Source organism: Coenobita brevimanus, chromosome 107 (genome assembly GCF_032717465.1).
Source record: "Coenobita brevimanus isolate Jiangsu-jjx chromosome 107, ASM3271746v2, whole genome shotgun sequence".
Lineage (NCBI taxonomy): Eukaryota > Metazoa > Arthropoda > Malacostraca > Decapoda > Coenobitidae > Coenobita > Coenobita brevimanus.
This window is the reverse complement of record NC_137060.1, coordinates 13,636,181-13,648,541: the sequence shown is the minus strand read 5'-3', so window position 1 is coordinate 13,648,541 and position 12,361 is coordinate 13,636,181. Positions and strand designations below refer to the sequence as shown.

At 41.4% G+C, this 12,361-nt stretch overlaps 1 non-coding gene across 1 annotated transcript; it reads left to right on the top strand.

Annotated features, from left to right (window-relative positions):
* The first annotated feature begins 1,598 nt into the window (after window positions 1-1,598).
* Window positions 1,599-1,717, top strand: LOC145416816 (5S ribosomal RNA). The gene has a single exon (XR_013900340.1). It is a non-coding gene; the product is annotated as a 5S ribosomal RNA (ribosomal RNA).
* The last annotated feature ends 10,644 nt before the right edge of the window (window positions 1,718-12,361 follow it).

Below are 12,361 nucleotides of genomic sequence, written 5' to 3'. Positions count from 1 at the left end.
AGCCCATTATGCTCACTATGATCCAGGACATCCCATCACGTTGGACTGACACAATTAGGGAAACAAACATCACAAATGCACGTGACACACGTGTATTGTTCGATGTAGGTGTAGCCATTCTAGGTAACATTTTTGGGTTGGCATGATAAAAATGATCTTGAAAAAATAAATAAAAATTTTAACAAGACTGCACAAATTCTCTCACATCAACATAAGCTAGCTGATATCCGGAACACTACATAGATGACGATTGTAAAGAACCTACGAAAGACAGAAAAATCAACTCAAGAAATTGTGGAGAAAGTAAATGCACTAGAAGGAAATACTACACTTTTCCAACACTTCTAAGTGGTCATGGAACATACTGACATAATAATTTTTCAGTTAGACAATACTGGAGTTCATTATCAAGCTTTCATGAAAGGCACTGCTAACGCTGGTAACGGAATGATGACTATTAACTTACTCCACATTCACAGTTAGCGTCAAATAAATAGTTAGGGCATAAGTAAGAATGATCTGAAGCCTTTGTTTGAGGAAAGGACTCTGATGTCATATTATCCATACTTAGAAGCAATTGGCAGAGAGGTGGCCTGCAGCCCTATCGGACCCAGCTTCAAATCCCGGCTGCGAACAGTTTACGGATTTGAATTGCTTAAAATCAGACTTTACTAATCTACCAGAAGACCCGCCGACATGTAAAAATACCCCTGCTAATACCAATACACCAGTCCTGAATGAGACAGCCCTAGCATGTATTCAATATGGACGGTGGGTGTTAGTGCCGAAGTGGTGACATGTAGAGGTGTATGGTATGTAGGAGGACTACTGGGCCTTGAAAGCAGGCTGTGAAGCCTATGCCCAGAGTCGGACACATAAAAAACGAAATCAGTAGTTGTTCATGTAACATTCATACCAAATGATCATTTCTATGTCTATCAAATATACCCCATTTCTTAAAAAAAAATTGACTCATAATGACAACATCCATCATTATTGCAACTTCACATTTGCTCCATATAAACTCAACCATCATCAACAATTTGAACATTCAGAGTTTTCCTACTTTACTCAAAATACATCAGTTTTTGTACCTTGCCCAGACAAACCTCCAACCGATCAATCAGCATCTGCTTTATACAGGGTGTCCAAAAAGCTACTGTGTAGTGAGAAATTTGTAATGACATTAAAGTTATATGTACGGTATTGCATACGAGACCTGTAAGTTGGGCAGCGTCGTGTGCAGACATGTCTTCAGGCCTCTGGGGGACGTTTCCAGCATTTGCTGTAGGAGAAACTGCAATATCGTACATAAAACTTCACTTTCAAGCTTTTCTTAAACCTTTTCCACTGCACAATAACTTTTCGGACACCCTGTACATATCACCGGATTACTGTTCAGTACTAACATATTCACTGTCCACCTTACCTATTAAAAACCACTATGCTATTTAAAACTACACACATAAGCACTTCCTACCATTACCTAAGATGAAGTTAAATATGAGTACGTATATTAAGGGAGGGTAGATGAAGTTAGGTACAGCGGTCTGGGACTCTACTGTAGCTGTGTCAAGTTCAAACCTTGCTTTCTTTATGCCAACGGCCATACCACGTTGAGTACACCACTTCCCGTCCGATCAGCGAAGTTAAGCAACGTTGGGTCTGGTTAGTACTTGGATGGGTGACCGCCTGGGAACACCAGATGCTGTTGGTATCCCTACGTGTCAAGTGGGGTTGGTGGAGGATTAGTGCCCCTCCCTGTAAAACACTTAACTCTAAGCCGTTGGCCACCCCGTTTGGGATACATGGCGTCTGGCAATAAAAAAAAAATATATATATATTAAGTTGACCACCCAGGTCTGAAGCCATACAATTGATTAAGTAAATAATGCAACCTCAGGAGAATTATAGCAGGCTTATGTTCCACCCATTTTAAATTTATAGCCCAGCTGCAGTTATCCTTATAATTTTTTCCATATTTGCTGTATCTTTATAGTCTATGCGCAGAATGCAAACAAGGACCGAGAACTTGGAAACAATTTTCAAAGGCTATGCCTTACAAGTGATACCAACTGTGTAAATATTGCAAATACAGTATACATGCTTTTTTTTTTTATTCTAAAAAAAAATATGGAGTTATATTAAGTATAGTATTAATCTAAATACAAACTGTGAACATAATTAAGCCAATATACATATCCATTTTGTATAGTGTAACCATGTCTCATTTTAACAGATTGCAAGTACAACGCATATGGTCGATTCTTGATGCGACAGACTACTGTAGACTTGCCATTGTATTGCTGTTGTATAAATATGTACACGTACACGTACACGTACACACACACGTACACACACGTACACGTACACGTACACACACACGTACACACACACACACGTACACACACACACACGTACACACACACACACGTACACACACACACACACACACACACACACACACACACACACAAGCCCTTGACTTGATCCTGACCATCTCCCTTAGCTGAACATTTTCAGTGCATTCATTTACACAGAGAGTAGGCCAGCATGCTCTCATAATACCTCTACCTTCAATTGTCTACACCACACTACATGCGCATATCACACCTTCTGTTCACGTCTTTAGTAATGGCCGCTGCAATCTTACTATCAAATGAGGTGGTACCTCGGATTGCCACCACTGGCAGGGTAGGGCTGGCGGCACAGGGTGCTCCCGGTCGCCATCAAGCGACTGTGCCGGCAGCGACTGTTGCTATTTCCGGGAATGCTCGTCGGCGAAGAGGTGACATTGCGGCCTTATTCTTTACCAACATCCACGGCCTTACCACAAATTTAAACTCATTTCATTTTTTCCTTCAGTCCATATCCCGTTTGGCCCTTTTCCTCACAGAACCACAAATCTCAACCTCTACCGATGTATCTCCATTTTGTTTTCCCGGTTACAATCTCCTTACAAACTTCCGTAACAAGGGCGGCACCTGTTCTTATATCAAATCCCAATATGCTGTTGACACTATTTTAAACTTCACTTCATCCAGTTTTGATTACTCATATAAACTAAATTGTCAAAACATTACCAAATATAATTGTGTAGTTTATCGTTCCCCCAATGCTTCTTCGGAACCCAGTGTATTTGATTCCATATCCACACAGTTGAGTAACCTTAACCTTGCCCTTGGCACCGAAATTACCATTTTGGGTGATTTTAACATACATAATCTTGAATGGTTATTGCATTCTGCCTGGACTGACGATGCTGGTCTAGAGTGCGAGCTGTTTGCGGAATCGTTTAATCTCACCAAGTTGGTAAAGCAACCAACCAGAATACCTGATAATCCTGACCATAATGCCCATCTCTTGGATTTATTATTGACAAATAATCCAGATCAATACAGGATAGAGGTACTGTCACCACTTGGATCCTCTGACCACAATCTCATCAAAGCCTCATTAGTTAACCCTCCCACACCTTCCCGTTCTGAACCTGTCAGGGTGACCCGATGGCACTTTGATAGGGCAGATTGGGATGGATTTAGAAATTATCTTGCTGACATTCCATGGCAGTCTTTCTTCTCTAGTGATCCCAATTCTACCCAGTCCCACATTTGCGACTTGATACTAGCTGAAATGGATTTATTCATACAACTAAAAGATCGAACTCTCCAAAATAGTTTAGCCAGAGCAACAGCCCAAAAGTCATTAGCATATAACTCTTACTTAAAATAAAAAACATCTGAATCACTCTCCCAATTTAAAATTGCTAGAAATCATGCAAAAGCTGTATTAAATGTATCTAAATCAAACTTTCTTCAAAAGCAAGCATCGAAACTACTTAACAACCCTAATGACAATAGAATATTCTGGTCAACTCTTAATTCTTTCAATAATAACTTTAACAGGTCATCTTCCATTTCCTCACTAAAATCTTCTGATGGCAACATTACAAATGACCCACGTGGGAAAGCAGATATCTTTGCTAGTACCTTTGCCAGAAACTCTACCATAGACGATACCAGCCAGAATGTCCCAGTATTGGAACTTGATTCTCTCGAAATTGTCCCAATTAAAATACAGACAAGATATGTAAAATCCATCCTAGACAATTTACCTACCAACAAAGCTCCAGGCCCAGATGGAATTCAGCCAATTGTTTTGAAAAGTGTTCCCCTGAACTTGCCTCTGTCCTAGCTAAATTATTCAGACTATGCATACGTACTTCTTTATTCCCAAATTCACGGAAAGAAGCCAATATCCACCCAATTCCGAAGAAAGGAAGCTCGTCTGACCCCTCCGATTACAGACCAATAGCTGTCACATCTTCTCTTGGTAAGGTATTTGAAACTTTAATTAATAAGCACATTGTTAAACATCTTGAATCCAACAACTTAATTAGTGATAGACAGTATGGTTTTTGCCAAGAAAGATCCACCATTGACATACTCAATCTCTTAACTCATACCATCCATAAATCAATTGATCTTTTTGGAGAAACTCATGCAGTAGCTCTTGTTATCTCTAAAGCTTTCAACAGAGTATGGCACCGTTCCCTGCTGTCCAAACTCCCTTGCTATGGACTAACGTCATTTGTTCCTTTGATTTCTTCATATCTTAGTGACAGGAAAATAAGAGTAAAAGTAGATGATGTATATTCCAATTTCCACTCAGTTAACGCCGGCGTGCTGCAGGGATCAGTTCTGGTGCCAACCCTATTTCTGGTTCATATTAATGATCTCTTATCTGTCACCCACAATCCCATTCACTCATGTGCAGATGACTCAACACTACATAGTTCATTCACACTCAGACACCCATTTACAAAGTCTAATATCTCTACCTTTCAAATCAGTACAGCCATCTCCATAAATCAAGATCTATTTACGATCAGTGAATGAGGACAGAACAACCTTGTCTCTTTTAATGCTAGTAAAACTAAATATATACAGTTTACTAATAGACAGATATTGCCACATTCGTACATTACCTTCAGTGCTACTAATATTCCCATCTCCAAAAGTATTGAAATTCTTGGTGCCTCACTTAACAGTGCCCTCAGCTGGACCTCTCATGTAAGATCACTTGCTAAAACCGCCTCAAAGAAACTTGGATTTTTGTACAGAGTCCGTAACTTCTTCGCCGATGAGCATTTAACTATAATTTATAAGAGTCATGTGCTCTCTCAGCTTGAATATTGCTCACCCTTGTGGAATGGTTGTGGAGAGGTTGCATTAAGACAACTAGACAAAATTCAGAACAAAGCTGTTAGAATCATTAACAACCCTATCATTACATGTAAACTACCTCCCCTGCTAGTAAGAAGGAATGTTGCCTCCCTTGCATTACTTTACAGATATTTTTTTGGCAAAGGCTCAGACGAAGTTGAATCCATGGTGCCACCTCTCCATGCCTTCCCTCGTGCTACACGGGCATCTGGTAGCGCTCATGACTGGAATGTCACTCAGCCATATTGCAGAACTTCTGCCTATCAGAATTCTTTCATTCCGCGAACTGCATCTCTCTGGAATTCGCTTCCCCAGAGTTGTTTCCCTCCAAATTTCGACCTACAGCTGTTCAAGTCTAACTGTTACAGATATTTTATGAACGGAGGACGCCAGTGATCTGGTGTATGGATTTTTTTTTTTTTTACTCATTTGTTTTTCTTTCCTCCGTTCTGTTATTTAATATATATATATATATATATATATATATATATATATATATATATATATATATATATATATATATATATATATATATATGATGGATGGTGGTAGATGGTGGCGACCATCATCCACTCACTTGATGTAGTGCTGCCTACTTCTTCCTTAGCCTTTATCATTCTTTTTCTGTGCCTACCCTCCTCTCTTCCTATTCTCCCAACTTTCCTGTCACTTCTTATTGCTTTTCTTTCCTTTACAGGTGGCTTTACATTGAGTGACAAGCCAAATGGTTTCCTATAAGGCAAGAAACCATTTACAACGCTGGGTGGTAACCATATAACCAAACCATACGTGCTTCCTACGTGTCAACAAGTGGGTTGGTAGAGGGTTAGTGCCCCTCCCTGTAAAACAGCTCAAATTCAAATGTCCACCCCTTACGGATTATGGCGTCTGGCAATAGATATAGATAGATAGATAGATAGATAGATAGATAGATAGTCACTACAATTGTTACAGTTATGTTACTACGTTCAGTTTTATTACATTGTAACAAATACCATGTATTTACATTAGTATTTAACTGTTTGACAAGTCGATAAATAGTAATGCAACATATTCTTGTACATTGTGTAGATTGTAACACAAAGATATGTCTTAAGTACGACAGTTTGGCATGACCGAGCTCTGTCATAGCACAATCTGTAATAGTTATAGGCATTAAAATATCATAACACAATATGTAACATTAGAATATGATATATGTCAAACATATACCAGACGACCAAGAATGTCACTACACATGATGTATGTCAAACACATACCAGACTATCAAGAATTTGATGTATATATCTCAAACGGATGATGTAACGCACGGGTGATAGCTAGCCAGGTGATAGAAATGTACCAGACACTACACACACACACACACACACACACACACACACACACACACACACATCAACCAGCCAGTAGTATATACCGAGAAATCGGAGGTGAGAGCCAGAGAGCCAGCGCGAGCCAGAGAAGGTAGAAGGGGATGGGAGAGACGAGAGAGGGAAGCTTAGGAGATAAGGTAGGGTAGGACGTTTACCGTCAAGCTGACAATACGTGGGTCATGTCACTGTGCTCATCACATATTTGTGTCACAATAAAAACCCCTTAATTCCAGAAAGTCTATGTCACCTTCACTTACAAGACAAGATAGACAGAGGGGGGAGTGAGATGGAGAAAGATGTACAGTCGCGAGCAGATGAAATGGAGACACCAGCACACACACCTCTGGGTCGCTTCTACCCGACTAGTTACTAGGTGTGGGGGGGAGGGGAGTGAGAGAGGAAGAAGGGAGGGGGGGAGGGAATGGAGGGGCTGGTGGAGGGAGAAAGGGCAGGGGAGGGTACGAGAGGCGTAACCATGGCTGTCCAGGTTTTACTTTATCTTAAGGATGTAGGATTGACTTTGGCCGAGCTTAATTAATCATGATGTCATACATATCACTGATAAGGTAATGGGTTTGTAACTTTAAGTTGTTTTCCATTTAAGCGAGAGAGCAATATATTGTATTACACATGAAGATATGGCTAGCTTCGCAGCTCAACTGTGGCTTCATAAGAATCAAGGCAAGAGCTAAATCGTTAACCTAAAGTTTCACAATGGCTACGCCGAGTTGAAGAGGGACAGGGAGTGAGAAAGGAAGAAAGGAGATGGTAGGCTGTGGAGGGAGGGGGGAGGGGGAGAGTTTTTGGTGAGTGGAAGGGGAGGGAGAAACAGTCTTGGCTGTCTGAGTATGAAGGTGGTTGCCAGGCATCACATTTTGATATTGACGAGTTTGTTAGTCATTATTCCCATTCTGGCAACATTCCTGGTGTGTGTGTGTGTGTGTGTGTGTGTGTGTGTGTGTGTGTGTGTGTGTGTGTGTGTGTGTGTGTGTGTGTGTGTGTGTGTGTGTGTGTGTGTGTGTGTGTGTGTGTGTGTGTGTGTGTGTGTGTGTGTGTGTGTGTGTGTGTGTGTGTGTGTGTGTGTGTGTGTGTGTGTGTGTGTGTGTGTGTGTGTGTGTGTGTGTGTGTGTGTGTGTGTGTGTGTGTGTGTGTGTGTGTGTGTGTGTGTGTGTGTGTGTGTGTGTGTGTGTGTGTGTGTGTGTGTGTGTGTGTGTGTGTGTGTGTGTGTGTGTGTGTGTGTGTGTGTGTGTGTGTGTGTGTGTGTGTGTGTGTGTGTGTGTGTGTGTGTGTGTGTGTGTGTGTGTGTGTGTGTGTGTGTGTGTGTGTGTGTGTGTGTGTGTGTGTGTGTGTGTGTGTGTGTGTGTGTGTGTGTGTGTGTGTGTGTGTGTGTGTGTGTGTGTGTGTGTGTGTGTGTGTGTGTGTGTGTGTGTGTGTGTGTGTGTGTGTGTGTGTGTGTGTGTGTGTGTGTGTGTGTGTGTGTGTGTGTGTGTGTGTGTGTGTGTGTGTGTGTGTGTGTGTGTGTGTGTGTGTGTGTGTGTGTGTGTGTGTGTGTGTGTGTGTGTGTGTGTGTGTGTGTGTGTGTGTGTGTGTGTGTGTGTGTGTGTGTGTGTGTGTGTGTGTGTGTGTGTGTGTGTGTGTGTGTGTGTGTGTGTGTGTGTGTGTGTGTGTGTGTGTGTGTGTGTGTGTGTGTGTGTGTGTGTGTGTGTGTGTGTGTGTGTGTGTGTGTGTGTGTGTGTGTGTGTGTGTGTGTGTGTGTGTGTGTGTGTGTGTGTGTGTGTGTGTGTGTGTGTGTGTGTGTGTGTGTGTGTGTGTGTGTGTGTGTGTGTGTGTGTGTGTGTGTGTGTGTGTGTGTGTGTGTGTGTGTGTGTGTGTGTGTGTGTGTGTGTGTGTGTGTGTGTGTGTGTGTGTGTGTGTGTGTGTGTGTGTGTGTGTGTGTGTGTGTGTGTGTGTGTGTGTGTGTGTGTGTGTGTGTGTGTGTGTGTGTGTGTGTGTGTGTGTGTGTGTGTGTGTGTGTGTGTGTGTGTGTGTGTGTGTGTGTGTGTGTGTGTGTGTGTGTGTGTGTGTGTGTGTGTGTGTGTGTGTGTGTGTGTGTGTGTGTGTGTGTGTGTGTGTGTGTGTGTGTGTGTAAAGGGAACTGCGGTTCACATGAATGGAACCCTCACTTCACCAGAAATGAGCTTATATTCTGCAAGAGGGTTTGGCTCACTCCGTTCCTCACAATTTTCTTTTATCATAAAAAACATGAATACCTGTGGTTCTCGTATTTTATATTATTAATAATTATTTCTAAAACACATTAAGCACTGAAAATAGCCCATTCATTAAAGAAATTGTAATCATTACAGTTGTAATATCGAACAAATACTGACGTATGATGACTTAACTATGAACCATTAGGTTAACGCTTTGGCTGTTGTATAGAATCTTATGAAGCCACAGTTCAGCTGCAAAGGTGCCAACTTCATCTATGACACAACAAACTACTCTCTCGCTTCAAGTGAAAACAGTTTTAAATTAAAACCCATTATCAGTGATGTGATTGACATCATGATTAATTAAGCTCTCCCAAAATCAAACATTAATCCATAATCAAGATAAAGTAAGACCTTCACAGCCATGGTTATTGCCTCCCCTCCTCCTCTCCCTTCCCTTCCCTTCCCTCTCTTGATCTTTTTCCCACCACCAGCCCCTCCATACACCCCCCTCCCTCTCTCATTCTCCCGTAACTCGTCGGGTAGAAGCGACCCAGAGGTGTGTGTGCTGGTGTCTCCATTTCATCTGCTCGCGACTGTACCTTAAGATAAAACCCACAATGAGCTATCCGACGCCTCACCATTTTACATTGGTAGCAGCCTAAATTAATCTATACTGGCGACATATGTGCCTCGCCAGTCTATAATTACAATCCCCATTTCCAGACCAACGACTACTATCTACCTTGTTAACACCAGCACAGCTGTCCAGCAGTACTTTAGCACAATAATTGTCCCTCATTAAAAAAAAAAAAAAACATTTATCCCTCTTCGCCCCAACACAGCTGTCCCCAGTACATAAACAGCAGTTCTTCCCCTAAACCCCAAAACAGCTGTCCCTCAGTACCCCAGTGTAGCTGCTTCATAATTCCCCAACCCAGCTGTCCCTCAGTACCCCCGAGCACAGGTACAGGTAAACTGTTGCCTGTTCTTCATTATTGCATTCATTTGAACTTCCTCGCAAAGAAAAGAGGTAGAAACAGTGTTCATTAAGCTATACAATGCGATAACGTTTATATTTACTATTTTCTTAGTCTAAGATTATTCTATTTAGCTCATAAGAGTCCTCTATAGTCAGAGTTATAATGATAACCTCATATCACATGCACCACACTAGACTGTATACAATACTTTCTTACTGCCAGACGACTTTGCTCCAAGTTAGTAAACATGCTGTACAGTTACGTATTTTTTACTTTTAACCATAAACAACTTAGTTACGACTCTCTACCTCTTTCTCCTGTAATGATATGGGCCCATCGCTCTCGCCCTTACAGGTGGTGCGAGGAGAATTAGTCTTGTGTGTGTGTGTGTGTGTGTGTGTGTGTGTGTGTGTGTGTGTGTAGAGGAGGATAGGTAGTGTGTGTGTGTGTGTGTGTGTGTGTGTGTAGAGGAGGATAGGTAGTGTGTGTGTGTGTGTGTGTAGAGGAGGATAGGTAGTGTGTGTGTGTGTGTGTGTGTGTGTGTGTGTGTGTAGAGGAGGATAGGTAGTGTGTGTGTGTGTGTGTGTGTGTGTGTGTGTGTGTGTGTGTGTGTGTGTGTGTGTGTGTGTGTGTGTGTGTAGAGGAGGATAGGTAGTGTGTGTGTGTGTTAGCTTGTTTGTGGCTGTTGATAGGTAGTGTGTGTGTGTGTGTGTGTGTGTGTGTGTGTGTGTGTGTGTGTGTGTGTGTGTGTGTGTGTGTGTGTGTGTGTGTGTGTGTGTGTGTGTGGTGGAGGGACCGATTGTGGAAGAGGGAGAATGAGGTGCCAGAAATACTATGAATTGCATAATAAATAGTACTGGAAGAAGGGGAAAAAAATAGGTTCGGCGGGGTAACAGAAAAATGGTAGTTTCCAAAAATTGACACCAACAGGATTATAATGTAAATTTTCGGAGTCTAGGGAAGCCATAATGCAGATACATGAAAGAAAACCATCTTCTCTCGCCAGCGGATCTCTTGCTAAATCTACAGGTCTTCGAAAAAAACTATAAAGTCAATATATCCCGAATGGGCGGGCCTAGTCAAATCTTAATTGACTTGTACAACTGACCTCATTCTTTTAGAACTCCTACAAAATCGATACCTGCGTACTTGCGAAACGTGGAGAAACATTTAACATGGAGGTAATGGCAGTTTAGTACGGTAGGTTTTGTTAGAGCAAGTCCATGAATTTGAACTGGGCCATGTGAAGATGTCAGTTGGGTTTGATTAGATTCATCCCCTCACGGTTAGCTTATGTTAGGATGGGTTAGTTAAAATTAGGGTAGGATGGCAATAATTAGCTTTATGTCACAATATTGAACAATTTCATGGCATGGATTCATTAAGTTTAGGTTTGATATACATTGCTTCGTGGTTAGGTTAGATCCATATCTTTGGGCTTTGGATAACATACGTATTCATAGTTTGGAGTTCCACGAATATAGCGATAAAATGTTGTGACCACATTCTACTATAGACAGTATCTGAGCCATGGGGTGGCAATGAAAAATTGACAAGAAATGTGAGAAAGTGGAAGTACGGAGAATATATCAAACACTACATTACTTACTGTACGTAATGAATTAAGTATTTCTCACATATGTATGAAATGTCATCTACCAACATTATTTTCTCTCTCTCTCTCTCTCTCTCTCTCTGTTTATATACAGGAAGTGGGTCTACATACCTCTACTTGATACTTCCATACATTTTCACATTACAAGGACAAGTAGTACTTCAAAAGTTCTTACTATCCACACCAAAGAGTTATTATTAAAGAAGTTCTCTGGTGCACGCTCCCACTGTATAACTGAGAGACAGATATAACAAAGCTAAATCTCTCCACCCACTCTCTCACCCGTTGAAGCGCGGCCTTCAGAGAGAGAGAGAGAGGGGTGGGGGTGGGGGGATACCAGTTGATGTGAAGCGAAAGCAGATGCCTCAAGGGCACACGCTGATGTACAGTCATCAAGAGTTCCACCTGGACCAACTAGTCGCGGGATATGGCTAAAGTGGCAACAGTGCGTGTGTGTGTGTTCGTGTGTACATACCCGAGAATTAATCAAAACATCAAGCTTCATCCTCTTTGCCGTTTTATATTATTATATGGTCATTGTATTATGCTGTGATATTGGCTGACAAATACTGTGTGATTGGTATAATGAGCTCTGCACTATGCTATTTATAAAGTCTATAAAAAATAATTCTATCTTGTAGCGTGAACCACGATACAGGTTGAGTTGTGGTTCAGAAACAGTGAGCAAGTTCACCCATAAATGGCGCGATGTTTCTGAACCACAACACAACCTGTATCGTGGTTCACGCTACAAGATAAGAGAAGAAATATTTTATATAAATCAGACTTTATAAATAGCATAGTGAACAGCTAGTTATCCCAATCACACAGTAATTATAGCCAATATCACAGCATAATACAATGACCACATAATAATATAATACGGGAAAAAGAATGAAGCTTGATGATTCGAAAAATTCTCGGGCATATACACACGAACACACACACACTCGCTGGTGCCACGTTAACCATA